General features: G+C 50.9%; 1 pseudogene; it reads right to left on the bottom strand.

Annotated features, from left to right (window-relative positions):
* Nucleotides 1–3977: 3977 nt before the first annotated feature.
* The window catches only part of LOC149122096 (beta-microseminoprotein-like), a 50077-nt pseudogene continuing 38868 nt past the window's right edge, over nucleotides 3978–15186 (bottom strand).

Here is a 15186-nt window from a genome sequence, read left to right as displayed (position 1 = left end):
ATTTCCAAAGATCTCTAACCACCTGTGACCCACACACACCATAATTTGAAGTTGAAAACCTGAGTATCGGTTGATTGAAGCACCCTCATTTCGTAAATGAAGCCACAAAGGCCCACACAGCTTAACTGACCATTCTAAAGGGCAAGAGCTGCCATGGGTAACATTGGGGCTTTGAACTAAGGCTCCCAATGTCTAGTCCCAGGTTCTGAAGCCAAGACCGGCGTGGTCTTCTGTGGGGAGCAACTCGGACTAGACTGTTACTGGAATTAAGACTTATTCTATGCATCTGCTCTCCCACAATATGGCGCTGAGAAGGGAGTAACAGCTTCTACACAGCTGCCTCCAGTTCAACCAATAAACTGTAGGACCTGCTCCTGATTGGAGGAGAGCAGCGTACTCGGTGTGTGGGTAGCAGAGTTGGGATTGGTGGAAGAGGACTATAAAGGAGGAGAGAGACAACATGCACCAGGAACATCTATCTGAAGGAACACCTGAGCAGCCCCCAAGAGAGCCGGCTGGCGGTGTGCCGCTCCCCCGCGGAAGTGGGGAAAGTGGCAGGGGGCCCGCCCCTCCACGGAGGTGGAAGGGTCGGTAGCCAACCCGGGAAGAACCAGCAGCAAACCTGGGGAGGGCCGAGCAGATGAAAGAACAACACAGGGTCTAGTGTCGATCCTCCACGAAGAGGGGGAGCGACAGTCTTCCTGTACTGTATTAATAAATTTTCAGTTGCCAACACTCCATCTTAAAATGAACGTTCTAATGGAGTAACTTCCCTGAAGATCCTCAGTCCACATTCACACTCCTCAATAACTCACAAAGTATCAGAACCTTGGATAACTCTAACAAGGGCCACGGAGCACCATGATAGGCTCAGAGAAAAGAACCATTGCCATTTACCAGTGCCAAGTGGTTAGGACAGGTGCAGGAGCCCACGATCCAGTATCGGCACTGTGGAATGAAGGCTTGGACTAGGTCATCTGTAGCTCCACCTTCCAGCTCTCACACTCTTTGTTGTCTGTTCCTTCCCCACCAGCACCCCCCCCCCACCAAGATCTCCAATCTGTACTTCTTTTCCTGGCATCCAACTTACTGGTAAAAGGCCAAGTTGGTCAGAATCAATGTAGGACTTAGTAAACTCGAAATACTGTCAATTTGGTTTTCTTTCATGCAACAACCTACACTAGGCAGTTTGTACAAATCTTCAGTAAAAGGAATTGTAAATTGGGGCCAGTGTTGTGGCAAAGCAGTTAAAGCACAGCCAGCTGCTCCACTTCTGAGCCAGCTCCCTGCTAATGTGCCTGGGAAAGCCATCCGGAGGATGGTCCAAGTGCTTGGGCCGCTGCACCAGCATACAAGACCCGGTAGCAGCTCTGGGCTTGGGCCCAGATCAGGCCACTGTGGCCATATGGGAGTGAACCAGTGGATGGAATATCTCTCTCTCCCCCTCTCTGTAGCTCTGCCTTTCGAATAAAATAAAATAAATCTTCATTAAAAACATTACAAATGAAAAAAAAAAAAACAAGAAATTGCACTTTCTTGAGACTTTTTTTATTGCCCCCTTCTGCAATAATCGACATGTTGGGATGTAAGCAAAACTTCACGGGTCCCCACCAGTTATCACCCAGGCCCTATGTAAAGGTGGTGACTACCAGGGCAGAAATGTGGGTAGCGTCAAGCTTTAGAATTTGTTGGGTTAAACTGAAGAGCGCCTGAGAAAACTGCCCATCCAAGAGCCCCAATACAGGCTGACAAGGTATGAGACCAAGTTTCCCAGTCTAAGACAGGCACGCTGGCGACAGAACCATCTGTGAAGCCAACGTCACACTGGGGGTGCATGGTCTGCCAAAGCAGTTCAATCTGTTTCTGATGTGAATCCAACCCCTGTTCCAAGGCCAGGATCGCTGTTTTGATCTGACTGGTGGCTTGGTTTTGGGTAAACAGGGGAGTGGCCGTTAGCTGAGTGACGTTGTTCACCAGTCAGCTGTTTGAACACTTTGGACGAGGGAAACGATGGCGACAGCCGCACCAGCTACCGCAGCGACAATGGGTATAACAGAGCGATGATCAGTCGAAGGGTCCTCTTAGTCTGCTCTACCAGCTGCCTGACTGCATCCTTGAAGGGCTGGTCCCAGGGTCCAGTCCAGTTACTGTGTGCCCGGACAGAAAGCCAAATCACTGGGCCCATCCTGGAACCCAGCCTGGTAACCGGCGGCCTGAGTTTAACATCAGGGCTGCACAGATCAGCACCACCAGCAGCGGGCCCATTGGACTAGGGGTCAGGGACAGGTGTTGGGCTTGGTCCACCAGACCCTTGAGGTCCTCCATGTCACCCGATGTTGGGAGGAGGCAGGCCTCTTCCTTGTCTCTTCATGGGTGGCTTGTTTAGGGAAAGGTGCTCAGGTTGGCTGTTAGAGGGTCGGCCTTTGGAGACTGGGGTCCAGGGTTTGACATTTCGGGCCGGTATACACACAGACTGAGGAGCGATCCCTGGAAAGACTCAAGTGAAACCTCTTCCCATTGTTATAAGGGCATAGGGTAAATAGCTAATGTCAACCCAGATTCCAACTCCCTGGAACCACTCCCAAGGCACACTTAGCTGCTCCCTAAGGGCCATCTTGCACACCCTGCCTGCCCTGTGGTGCCTCCTCACACCAGCTTCCCAGGGTCGCGTTACCACGTTGGGATTCTGAGTGTGTTTGTAGCCAGATACCTGAGGGGGCTCCACACTCACTGACAACTGCTTCCACTTTTCCCAGCCAAGTGGAATATCGTAATAGGAGCTTTAAAACAATTAATTCATTTATTTGAAAGGCAGAGTTACAGAGAGAGAGAGAGAGAGAGAGAGGTCCACCACCTGCGGGTTCACTACCCAAATGGCTTCAATGGCTAAGGCTGAGCCAGGATGAAGCCAGGAGCCTGGAGCTTCTGGGTCCCCCTAGTGGGTGCAGGGGCCCATGGACTTGGATCATTTTCTACTGCTTCCCCAGGACATAGCAGAGAGCTGGATAGGAAGTGGGGCAGCTGGGACTCGAACCGGCACACCACAATGACGGCCCCCAAAGGGGGTCTTATGGGTCCCACTCAACAAGGGGCAAGGCAGCCCGAGTAGAAAGTGGCGGAGGCACCGGCAGGGATACAGAAGGTGAGCTGTGGAGAGGGGCTCAGTAGGGGAATGTTCCAGAAGCCCACGGCTATGCCCGTGACGCAGGCGCGGAGTTTGCAGGAAGGCTTGGACATAACTGAAGTCACGATCTAGAGTGGACAAAGACGCCGAGGGGCCCGGCTGCACTGCTCAGCGCGTCCACGTGGCCTGTTTGCATAGATGGGGCCGGGCCAGAGGGGAGAGAATGCTCTTTATCAGCTGCCCACACGCTGTGAGGCCGATGGCCAGTGGCTTGTTGGTGACCTGTCACGTATACCCAGCCAGTGCCCCTTCACTGCCTGGCCCAGCTGAACAGAAGTTGACAGTGCATTTTTAAGTCACTGTTTTCAGTGGTCTGGGAGGGGAGCTGGCTGCCCCAGGCCACGCCCTTCAGCCCTCACTCCTCAGGCCATGCCCCTCAGCCCCAGCTGCTCCTAGGCCACACCCCTTCAGCCCTGGCTGCCCCAGGCCAGGTCCTCAGCCCAGGCTTCCCCAGGCCACAACCCATCAGCCCTGGCTCCCTCAGGCCACGCCCTCTCAGCCTTGGCCTCTTTAACCCTGTGCTGTACCAGGACTTGGACACTTCTCCCGGCTGCCTTGCTCTGACCTGTTCTATCCTCAGGCAAACACAGCAGCTCGTGGGGAGCCACAGCAGAGAGAGAGGCCCCTCGCCCATGAAGGGGAAGGGAGGATAAACACAAACACCCCCAAACAGGGAAAGGATCCATCTCATCCCAAAGACTCATAGACTGTGTTCATTGCCCAGCAGAGAGCAGGCCGCAGGCAGAAACCACAGGGGTGGCCCGGCGCTGGGACGGGGGACGCTGGGTGCGGGCACATGGGCATAACCTTTATTCCACTTTTCTTCTCTTCAGTTCACATGCTTTAAAATGCGCAATCAATGCATACACAGCCGAGTGATTGCTCCACACATGCTTTACTGATAAGCAGGGCTGTACATCGGGCTGTCCGGGCCCGCGGGAGGACCTGGGGCCGCTAGCTCTTCACAGGATCCACGAGCTGACTGGACATTCCTTGTCCGGGTTCTCCAGCTCCACCACGGAGTAGCTGCAAGTGTTCTTGTGGAAGATCGTCTTGCACTTTGTGGTATCAAAACCTCCGGGGATGGCAGCACTGTCATCGAGAAAAACCAAGCCCTGTTAGGAAAAGACCCCCCCATGCCACCCCCACCCCAGCCCAGCCAGGGCCACACTACAGTGGATCCTCTCCCCCCACCTTGCAACCGCCATCATCAACGGGATGGCACCCTTTGCTGTCAGCCCCACAGCGTGGCCCCCGGGGCACCTGCACCTGCCCATTCTGCAGAGTCATACAAACCATCCCTGCCATCCATCATGCAGTCCATCTGGCCTGCCCAGGATGGCCCGGAGTTCTGATAGCCCCAGAGGCAGGCCTGGGCTGCTCTGGGGCCAGGCAGGTGGCTCCAGCCTGGCTGTCCCTGGTGTCCCTGTTCAGGAAGTGGTCAGGTTGTCCCAAGCTTGGCAGGAAGGAAGTTAGAAGAGGAGCCATCTCAACCCACAGGAGCAAAGAGAGCCACTCCAGGCTGGGATCATGGGGCCCAGGAAGGAGTTGAAGACTGGGGACCATCTCCCTCAGAATATTCACCCCCACATTCAGTGGGGCAAATAATTTGGGGGCCCATTGGTCCCTTGAAGCTCATGCGTAAACCCTAAATTTAAACTGTCTCTGCCCAAAAGGTGCATACACACAGCCGCTCCCCACCACCCTCTGTGACAAAAGATGACCCTCACTTTCCTTTCAACTGGCCACCAACAAAGCCAGGGTCTTTCTTCTATCTCAACTGCCTGACTCCTCCCAAGACACCTGAGGATGGCGCTCCCTCTGGGCCAGTGGTGTCAGGGCACTCGCACACCAATCTCCTGCTGGCTCATGCTGCACGCGAGTGGAAGCAAACGCTCGAGACTTGACTTCAGTGCTGGGGTTCAGCACTGAATCTGTTTGAAGAATAAGGAATGACTAGCTTGAATGTTTGCAAGAGTTTTGATGAGGTGCGAGAGTGTTAATGCTAGACTATTGAGTGGAAAACCCAGACTACACAATTGCAACCTAGAGTTTGGTATCTGTCATGTAAAAAAAAAAAAAGTGTAGAAAGGAGTTGGGGGGCTGGCGCTGCGACATAGCAGGTAAAGCCACCACCTGCAGGGCCGGCATCCCATATGGGTGCCGGTTTGAGTCCTGGATGCTCTACTTCTTCTTTTTTTTTCTTGACAAGCAGAGTGGACAGTGAGAGAGAGAGACATAAGGGTCTTCCTTTTCTGTTGGTTCACCCTGCAATGGCCGCTGCAGCCGGTATGCTGCAGCTGAAGCCAGGAGGCCTGGATGCTCTACTTCTGATCCAGCTCTCTGCTGTGGCCTTGGAAAGTAGTAGAAGATGCCAAGTCCTTGGGCCCCTGAACCCACGTGAGAGACCCGGAGGAAGCTCCTGGCTCCTGGCTTCGGATCAGCACAGCTCTGGCTGTTGTGGACATCTGGGGAGTGAACCAGTGGATGGTTGACCTCTCTCTCTCTCTTTCTCCTCTCCCTCCTCTCTCTCCATCTCTATAACTCTGCCTTTCAGATAAATAAATATTTAAAACAAAACCTAAAAAGGAGCTAGAAGAAAATCAGGATAAGATACTAATCGTTGTTACCTTCAAGCAGTGAGATTATAAATATATTTTATTCCTATACTTTCCAATAGTGCTATAATTACTATGTTTTATACTGAAAACTTGGGAAATTATTACTGAAACTTTTAATGTTAAAAATGGTTGTTTGGGCACCAGTGTTGTGGCGTAGAGGGTTAAACCGCTACCTGTGATGCCAGTATCCCATGTGGGCACCAGTTCAAAGTCCATTTCCAATCCAGCTTTCTTCTAATGCACTTGGGAAAGCAGTGGAAGATGGCCTGAGTGCTGAAAGAAGCTCCTGGCTCCTGGCTTTGGTCTGGCCCAGCCTGGATGCTGTGGCCATTTGGGGAGTGAACCATTGGATGGAAGATCTCTCTTGCGCTCTCTCTCCCTCTCTCTCTGTAACTGCCTTTCAAATACATAAATAACTTTTTTAAAAGAATGCTTACTGATAAAATTGAATCCAACAATATTTTAAGTTAAAAAATATGGTTGCTTACAGGATGGAATGTGAATGTTGTGACCACTGTGGAAAACAGATGGGCAGTTTCTCAAAGAGTTAAAAAAAATACACACTATGAGACCCAGCCACTCCACCCCAGGTACACGCTCCCAAATAACTGACAGCAGGGACTCAACCATACTGTAGAGCAGCACCCACTACAGCCAAGAGGTGCAGGCAACCCACAGGTCCGTCAGCACAGGAACGGAAGTAAAATAGGCTACTCTGATAACACAGAATATTTTTCAGGCTTCAAAAGGAAGGGATTACTGAAAGAGGCTGCAACACGGATGAACCCTGCAAACGTGCTGCTGAGCGAAATATGCAGAGTGCAAAAGATAAATGTGCAATTCTGTTCCAAGAAAGATCTACACTAGGCACATCCACAGAGACAGTAGATTAGTTGTTCTCAGGGACTGGGGGAGGAGGAGGGGGAGGTAGGACTGCATACACGGGGAGTTTTGGTTTGGAGTCCCTGGAAAGTTCTAGAAATGGCGGTGATGGGTGCCTCTGGCTGTGCATGAACTTCACGGCCCTGAACTGTACGCTTTGAAGTGGTGAAACTGGCAAATGTTTGGTCATATAGATTTTACCACAATAAAAAACATTAAAAAGGAAAGTGGTTGTTGTTCAAGAGATATTCTTAGTTTTTTTTTTTAAAGTCTGTTGGTTTTCATCTACTTGAAAGGCAGAGCAACACAGAGATAGAGAGAGATGTTCCATCTGCCAATTCACTGCCCCAGATGCCCCCACAGCCAGATCTGGGCCAGGCCAAAGCCAGGGGCCTGGAACTCCATTTGGGTCTCTCGCATGGGAGTCAGGATCCCAAGCACTTGCTCTGTTATCTGCTCTCTCCCAAGTGTACTGGAACTAGAGCAGCCAGGACTGGAAACAACACTCCAGTATGAAATGTGGGTGTCCCAAGTGGCAGTTTAACCTGCTGCATCTCAATGCTGGCCCCTAGGTGAGATTTTTTTTTTTTACAAGTTTTTAGTAGGAAATGAAATTGTGTAATTCTGTTGTCTGCGTGCAGGTACAAGTTGCAGTGGCAAAGGGCATATTACTGGATGCATATTTTCATTTAAATCAGACCCAATTCTGTAGCTGAAACAGCTAAAGAGAGAATGAGAAGGGAAAACTGGAACATTAGGGGTGTCTCAGCGCTGGGGGCTGGATGACCTTGGGCCTTTGCCTCCACAGCTCACTCCTTCACTGCGGTCATACAGCAGGGGCTGGGAGGTGGGGAGGCCAGGAGATCTCCCACCCCCTGATGGGGGCAGCCTCTGCCTGGGCCTCCAGCCGCAGGCTCCACTGCTACTGCCACTTGGAAATCTACCTGTGTCTCAAGTAAGGTGCAAGGATCCAGGAAATTCTCCCAAAGAAAGTTTAATCAAAATCTGTATTTTGCTCTGGTCAGGAGAGGGAGAGAGAGGAGTTCATGAGAAAAACGAACTTGGTAAGCAATGGAGCAATTCCAGGGAAGGGGTTGATTCTGAGCAGCAGAGAGAAGTGAGCATACTTCCTGTGGACAGGCAACATAGCAGCAGAGAGGGAGAGGGCACCCTCACCCCAACCACGTGCTAGTTGCCATTCCAGGCTCAGGGCGCTCAGAACTGACACAGAGAAGGCCTGACGTGTTTGCTGAGCAAATGGATTTTTATCTTTTGAGAGGCAGAGATATGGGGGGAGGGAGAGATTCCACCTGCTGGTTCACTTCCCAAATGCATGCAACAAGCCAGAGCTGAGTAAGCTCACTGAGACTCCTGCATCGAGGCTCCTCCCACCTCACTGCCTGGGGCAGCCCTGGCTGATTTCTACTCGGGGTCCATGGGAACCTTAGAAGAGGGTCCCATGGATGGGACGTGATGATACAGCACTGATGGGATGGGGATGCCACCACGGAGGTGCCCTCGGTGGGAGTAAGGCACAGTTCACCAGCCCTTAACCCAGCCAGGCACACCAGGGTCCCACTGACACTCGACACAAGGGAGAATTCAAGGTTCTGGGGCCACAACATCAAGATTCAAATGGAACACACAGTGACCCAGCCAGTAGATGCCTGGGAGCCTGCTCTGGGCGGGCAGCCAGCTGGAGGCCCGGTTCCATATGCCTTTTGTTCCAGTAGGTACTTAGCATTGGCACCTGCTTCACAAATGTGAGTGGCACTTGCCAGCCATGCGAACTTTAATGAGATTCAAGTGTTCTGGTTTGGGTCAGAAGATCACTCCCCTACTCCCTGGAGTTGTCATCAGATTCTTGGAAGCCCTGGTTAAAATGCAGGTTCCTGGGCTGGTGCTGCAGCACAGTAGCCTAAACCTCTGCCTGTGGTGCCAGCATCCCATGTGGGCACCAGTTCAAGTCCCTGCTGCTCCACTTCTGATCCAGCTCCCTGCTAATATGCCTGGGAAAGCAAAAGAAGGTGGTCCAAGTGCTTAGACCCCTGCACCCATGTGGGAGACCTGGAAGAAGCTCCTGGCTCCTGGTTTCAGATCTGCCCAATCCTGGCCATTGTGGCCATCTGGGGAGTGAACCAGCGGATGGAAAACCTTTCTTTCTGTCTCTCCTTCTCTCTGTCTGTAGCTCCACCTCTCAAATAAATAAATAAAAATATTTTTTAAAAAATTCAGGTTCCGTGGTCTCTCCCCTATGGATTCTGATCAGAGGCTCTGGGGTAGGGCCCAGGAATCTGCATTTCACCTGGCCTCCCAGAGGACTCTGTGACCAGCAAGCGTGGGAAAGCTGCTTTACACACGTGCTCCCGTCAAGGCCACTCACGTGCTTGTGAAACACCACAGGCCAGAGCTGATGTGGATGGCAGATGGATTGGGGCAGGGGGCTAGGAGTAGGGTGGCTGGTGTGGACAGACCTGTGGGTATTTTGTGTTGTCTCCTCCCCAGTCTAGACTTTGGTGTCCACAGCACCCCAGCAGAACACATTTGCATGACCTTTGAGCTGACGTGGGTGGGTAGAACTCCCAGCAGCACAACATAGGGTTGACAGCACAAGGTACACACGCTGCGCCCTCATTCCTTACACCTCACATCCAGCACCGCCTGCTCCTCCTAGTGGCCAAGGCCAAGGCTGCACCGATGGCTGGGCCAGCTTCTCCAATAACATCGACCACTGCATAGGCTTTCCTGTCTCCAAGAACCCCTCTGGATACAGAGATTTAAGGCTAATGATACTGTGGCCAGCGCTGTGCTGCAGCAGGGAAAAGTGACACCTGCATATGGGCATCTGGTTCAAGTTCCGGCTGTTCCTCTTCCCATCCAGCTCTCTGCTAATGGCCTAGGAAAGCAGCAGAAGATGACCTGAGTGCTTGGGAGACCCAGATGAAGTTCCAGACACCTGGTTTTGGCCTGGCCCAGCCCTTGATATTGTAATCATTTGGGGAGTGAACCAAGGGATGATTCTCTCTCTTTCTCTCTCTCTTCCCTCCCCTCTGTAACTCTGCCTCTCAAATAAATAAATATAATAATATAAATTATATTATATATTTTATATTTTAATAAATATTTTTAAAAATACTTATTTATTTGAGAGGCAGAGTTACAGGGAGAGACAGAGAGATCTTCCATCCATTGGTTCACTCCCCAAATGGCCGCAAGGGCTGGAGCTGGGCCAATCCGAAGCTAGGAACCAGGAGCTTCATTCAGGTCTCTCATGTGCGTGCAGGGGTCCAAGCACGTGGGTCATCCTCCACTACTTTCCCTGGCCATTAGCAGGAAGCTGGAACAGAAGTGTAATAGCTGGGACTTGAACTGGCGCCCATATGGAATGCCAGCATGGCAGGTGGAGACTTAACCTCCTACACCACAGAGTCAGCCCCAATAAATAAATCTTTTAAACAAAGAATAAGGAAACTGGGGTGGGCATTTGGGGGCTTAGAGGCTAAGCTGCTGGCTGAGTGGCCTCATCGCACATTTGAGTAGTGGGTTGAAGGCAGCTCTGCTCTCAATTCCAGCTTCCCGAGAATGGACACCCTGGGAGACAGCAGCGGTGGCTCAAGTGGTTGAGGCTTGCCACCAACATGGATTGGTTCCCACTCCCAGCATCTGTTGGCCTAATCCCAGACGTAGCAGACATCTGGGAAGTGAACCAGCAGGCGGCAGCTCGCCCTACCTGTCTCTCAAATAAATAAAACAGATACTTTTTAAAGAGAAGGCGTTGACCAAGTTCCAAAAGCAACATAAAGGAAATAAAACTGAAGCAGCCAAGTGTACACCAGCAGACGAATGGCTAAGCAAAATGTGCAGAATGAAGTGTTAGTCCACCTTCAAATAGGAAGGAAATTCTGATACCGGCCACAACATGGGTGAATTCGGAGGACACCACACTCTGTGAAGAAGCCAGTCTCAAGAGGACAAACAAACACGTGCATGATTCCACTTACATGTGGAGCCTGGAACAGTCAAATTCATAGAGACAGATGGTGTTTGCCAAGCCCCAAGGGCAGTGTTTTTTTTTTTTAATTTAAGATTTATTTTATTTATTTGAAAGACAGAGTTACAGAGAGGTAGACACAGAGAGAGAGAGAGAGATCTTCCATCCACTGGTTCACTCCCCAGATGGCCGGCCACAACCACCGGAGTTGCGCCAATCTGAAGCCAGGAGCCAGGATCCTCCTCCAGGTCTCCCACATGGGTGCAGGGCCCCTAGGACTTGGGCCATCTTCTACTGCTCTCCCAGGCCATAGCAGAGAGCTGGATTGCAAGAGGAGCAGCCCGAATTAGAACTTGTGCCTATATGGGATGCCAGCGCTTCAGGTCAGGGTGTTAACCCTCTGCAGCACAGCACCAGCCCCTGCGAGGGCAGTGTTGACTGGGTGCAGAATCCCAGTTCTTCAGGATGAAGGGCATGGCAGGGGGGTGGCAGCCACATGAATTTATTTAACGCCACTGAAGTGTATACTTACAAATGGCTGAAACGGTACGTTTAATGTGCTACGTATTCCACCACAAGCCAAAGAAGGAAGAGAGGAGTGGGCATTCAGCCTAGTGGTTAAGATACCCCTGGGATTGCCTGCATTCCATGTTGGAGTCCATGGGTTGGGGTCCCAGTTCAAGATTCCAGCTTCTTGCTAATACACACTCCGGGAAACAGCAAGTGAGAGCTCAAGTCCTTGGGTCCCTGCCACCCACATGGGAGTCTGGCAGATCTGGATTCAGTTCCTGGCTCCCTGACCCAGTCTTGGCAGGAAGGCATTTAGGGAGTGAACTGACACGTGGGAGATCTCTATCTCTCTTTCTGTCTCTCTCTCTGTCTCTGTGTGTGTGTGTGTGCAATTAATTACATAAAGAATAAAAGAAATAGGACTAAAAATGACTTCCATCCCTCAACCCCCACCACCACATCAAGAGTGAATGTGAACTGTGGCCATTGGGTGACAAGGATGAGTCCATGTGAGGTCAGTAACCAATGCACCGCTGGTGGAAGACACTGCTAACAGGGAGACAGTGCATGTATGGGGGCAGAGGTGTATGAGAAATCGCTCTAGCTCTGCTCAATTTTGCTGGGAATCCAAGAGGCTCTTTAAAAATGCCTATAAAAAAGCCTATTTAAAACAAACAAGGATGCCCCAAAATACAGGGTTTTCAAAGAAGGAGCAGTGCTGTTCCTCTCTCCGCCACTACCCGCGTGACTCACGTGTTGCAGCAATGAATTCCAGTCTCATCAACTACATGTGTAACAGTTCTCAGTCTTCCACTCCACGTTCAGCTTGTGTGTGACTCCATCAAGGTCCCTGCATTCTAAGACAACACAAGCGACATCATCGGGAGCATTGGCGGGAGCAGGGCACATGAGGACAGGAAGGCCAGCCCCCTGCCATGTGACCATGGTGTCCGGGAAAGGTGCTGCCGTGCAGAACCTGCCGTTGGTGACGTTTTGTCACAAAGCTTGAATCCCTGCAGGTTTTATTTCCGGACAGACATTTGGAGATATAAAGCCCTCCTCTTTAATCAGACAGCTAGGACAAACATGGGCTCTGTGGGACCAAGTTCTCTCCTGCTGGCTTCTCTCTGCAGAAATACCTCAGCACAGCACCTCCCTATGTTTTGCATCGGCGGTCCCTAACCCTGGGTGAACATGTGACACATACGGGGCACTTCAAAGCCACCTACAGGGACCTGTGAGAGGCCGGCATCCCACATGGGTGCCACTTTGAGTCCCAGCTGCTCTACTTCCTACCCAGTGCCCTCCTAATGTGCTTGGGGAAGCAGTGGAAGATGGCTCAGTTAGTTGGGCCCCTGGCACTCAACATGGGGAAACTCAGTGGATGGAACGTCTCTCTCTCCCCACTCTCATACTTTCTCTCTGTCCCTTCCTCTCTTTCTGTAACTCTGCCTTTAAAATACATAAGATAATTTTTTTTTTAATTGAACACTTGGAGGTGGGCATTTGGGCTATCTCAGGAGTGGACCAGTCAGGGTTTGGAAGCTCATTGTCTCCGTCTCTTTCTCTCCCTGTTCCATTTCCTATCAAATAAACAAAATAGATAATGGAAAATTTGAAATAAAAAAATTTACATCTGGGACCCACCCCAGAGCAAGGAAATCAGAGTCTCCGGGTGTGAAGCCCAGGCCACCACATGTTTAAGAAACTCCCCGGGGCTGGCGCTGTGGTGCAGCGGGTTAATGTCCTGGCCTGAAGCGCCGGTATCCCATATGGGCACCAGTCTGAGTCCCAGCTGCTCCCCTTCCAATCCAGCTCTCTGCTGTGGCCAGGGAAAGCAGTGGAAGATGACCCAAGTCCCTGGGCCCCTGCACCCACGTGGGAGACCTGGAAGAAGCTCCTGGCTCCTGACTTTGGATCAGCCCAACTCCAGCCAGTTTAGCCATTGGGGAAGTGAACCAGCAGATGGAAGATTCTCTCTCTCTCTCTCTCTCTCTCTCTCTCTCTCTCTGCCTTTCCTCTCTGTGTAACTCTTTCAAATAAAATAAATAAATCTTAAAAAAAAAAAGAAACTCCCCAAGAATTCAAATGTTTAACCAAGGGTACAATCCTCTGCTTTGCATCCATGTGGTCCCAGTGTCCCGGAAGGACCAGTTGCAACATCACCTGGGGTGGCATGAGACACGCAGACTCCCACATCTGCCTGCAGAGCCACTGACCCAGGGCTGTGCCCCACTTCATAGTCAAATAAGGAGCTTTTATTCTATTTTATTTTTGAGCAACATATGGTGCTCCCATCTGCTGATTCACTCCCTAAATGCCCACAGCAACCTTGGTGTGGCCCAGGGCCAAAGCTGGGAGCCCAGAACTCCATCCAGGTCTCCCACATGAGCTGCAAGGACCCAATGAATTGAGCCGTCATCTGCTGCCTCCCAGGACGCACAACAGCAGGAAGCTAGAATTGGTAGCAGAGCTGGGACTTGAACCCAGGCACTTTAGTATGGGATACAGGGTCCCAAGCCACAGTGTAACTATTAAGCCAAATGCTCACCCCATCAAGGAGCTTTTAATGTGCAGCTCATACCCCAGTGATTCTCATTTGCCTACCTGGTTTTAGATTGGATGGGACTTGAGCGCTGGTAAGTTTCAAAAGAAGAACAAAGTCAACTCTCACCCAGCTAGGGTTAAGTTGGAATCCTTTTGACACCATCTCTATATTTGCCCTGACCCTCTTTCTTATGCAGATTCAAAGGTGTTCAGCACCAGTGCACAGGTCACATCTCCCAGGCTGCAGTGACATAATCAACGCTGGAGAATGGGGACTCACCATCAGGGGGATCCTCCGGGTTCTTGTCATAGAGTTCGACATAGCACTGCGTGTTGCACAACACCAAGAGGCTGGCGAAGACCACAAGGCTGCCCAGCAGAGTGTTCTGTAACATGAAGAGGAGTGAGGACGGAGAATGAATGAACCCAGAGGGTTGGGTCCTGGCAGGTGTGCGAAGATGGAGCTGCCACCCTCATGGAGCAAGACCTGTGCAAGTCCAGAGCATGAGCCAAAGAAAGACTGAGTTGTGAGTTCAAGGTCCTGGAGCTATGATGCCCATGTGCTACTTATCACAGAGCGGTCAGGGAAACCTTTCTGGGTAGGGTCGTTTTTAGCAAGAATCTGCAAGAGTGAAGGGGTGGAGGAGTTTCAGGAAGAGATAAAGGGGAAGAAACTCTGGCTGGGGCTTTCTTGGGCTAGCTGGGTCAGCTGGGGGTCCCAGAGGAAAGACAGGTGCAAGCAAAGCTGTGAGCATGAGGATCAGATGATTTTTTTCATTTTCTAGATGACAAAGGCATCGCTGCCGACCATATGAACAGACCAAGGGATCTAGGCTGAAATCAAGGACAAGGAGAAGGATCAGGTTACGCTTGTCATCGTTCCTAGATAAACTGCACAAACTAACTTTAAAATGATAATCCCCAGGAATCTTCTAAAAACAAAGATGGGGTGAGAGTACTTAAGAATATTTATTTGAAAGGCAGAGTGACAGAGAGAGAGAGAGAGAGAGAGAGAGGGAGAGACCTTCCATCTGCTGGTTCACTCCTCACACGGCCCCAACAGCAGGGGCTGGGCCAGGCTGAAGCCAGGAGCCAGGAACTCCACCTGGGTCTCCCATATAGGTGGCAGGAGCCCAAGTACCTGAGACACCTTCCACTGCCTTCCCAGGAGCGTTAGCAGGAAGCTGCTCTCAGCCTGGACCCGAGCCAGCACTGGACACGGGACACTGGCCTGGTAATCCACAGTTGAATCCTCTTGTGCCACAACTCCCACCTTGTACTTTCTCTTTTTGCACTAAAGTTATGTGTTTTAAAGGCTTTATATGTAATGTTCACACATAAAAAACTTGAAGTGCTTTTCTGTAATTGAAAAATGCAAAGAATTAAAAAATAAGGTTTTCAATATTTGAAAAAAGTACAGATTGACAAAAATGTGTGTAGTATGTCATGAG

The sequence above is a fragment of the Oryctolagus cuniculus genome, chromosome 15 (genome assembly GCF_051225735.1).
Source record: "Oryctolagus cuniculus isolate XC-2025 breed Fujian yellow rabbit chromosome 15, ASM5122573v1, whole genome shotgun sequence".
In the NCBI taxonomy this organism is placed as follows: domain Eukaryota; kingdom Metazoa; phylum Chordata; class Mammalia; order Lagomorpha; family Leporidae; genus Oryctolagus; species Oryctolagus cuniculus.
Note: the sequence above shows the minus strand (reverse complement) of the source record. Positions and strands in the feature narration are given on the sequence as shown.